Genomic DNA, 1,075 nt, shown 5'->3' with positions numbered 1-1,075 from the left:
GAGAGGCCCCTTGGAGGAAAACTGAGGTGCCCCAGCCAACAGCACACGCCAACTGCTGGTCATAAGAGTGAGATGGATCTGTGACCTTTCAGTTCAGACAACTCTCTTACTGACTTAGTCCATGTGAAACTGGCAGGAGAAAATTCCAGGCATCCCACAAAATCATGAGAAATAATTCATTGCTATTGATTTATTCCATTAAGTTATGGGCATGTCATTACACAGCAATAGTTAACTGAAGGAGAAATTGGTACCTAGAAATTGAGTCTGGAGGTGTTGTAACAAAACCTTGTAGCATTTTGTAAATAGTAAATATCTGTGCATTTTTCTAGGGGGAAGATCAATACTTTAATTAAATCCTTATAGAAATATAAGACCAATGAAAAGATTAAGAGTCACTGATCTTGCTATATCACAATAAAACATTTTAATATCAAGAAGTGGTAGATTAAATATGGCCACACCTTTTTTTGCTCTAATTTTAAAATTTAATTAATACCCTAAAACTTATCCATGGTCAACCTCAAGTTAAGAATTCCTTGTTCAGGTATTGGTGTATTTTCATCAATTTTCAGTTGATCCTTTTCATCTGCAAACACAGTATTTTATTTATCTTATGAAAGTTATTTTTATTACTGTATCTTTGATTATTTTTCTGTTTCAAGTGTTCATGATTTATCTTTATAAGCATCAACCATCATATGTATAAGCTACCTATATTCTATCTTCCATCATCACTAGCTTCTCACCTGTCATTTTCATTTCTATATCCTTGTCCTTTGTAATTCCAGCAGGCTTCTCATGTATTTTCTCCGTATTACTAATCTGGTCTCCTTTTGTGGCAATTCAGCTCTTTCTAGACATATTACTTAAAGGCAATGTGTGAACCTGGCGTAGATTCTGATTAGACGAGCTAACTATCTGAAAGAAATAATCATTGAGACAATTGAGGAAATTGGAACATGAGTATTACATGATACTAAGGAAGTATTGTTAGTCTTACTAGGTGTGATGATGGAATTGTGGTTATATTTTTTAAAAGAAAAAGAAAAAAGGCTTTTTGTGTTAGAGGTAC

General features: G+C 33.8%; 1 pseudogene; it reads left to right on the top strand.

Moving 5' to 3' along the window:
- Window positions 1-513: 513 nt before the first annotated feature.
- Window positions 514-1,075, top strand: part of LOC103586981 — a 2,513-nt pseudogene continuing 1,951 nt past the window's right edge.

The sequence above is a fragment of the Galeopterus variegatus genome, unplaced genomic scaffold (genome assembly GCF_000696425.1).
Source record: "Galeopterus variegatus unplaced genomic scaffold, G_variegatus-3.0.2 Scaffold402, whole genome shotgun sequence".
Classification (NCBI taxonomy): domain Eukaryota; kingdom Metazoa; phylum Chordata; class Mammalia; order Dermoptera; family Cynocephalidae; genus Galeopterus; species Galeopterus variegatus.
The sequence above is the reverse complement of the archived record's forward strand: the minus strand, read 5'-3'. Positions and strand labels throughout refer to the sequence as shown.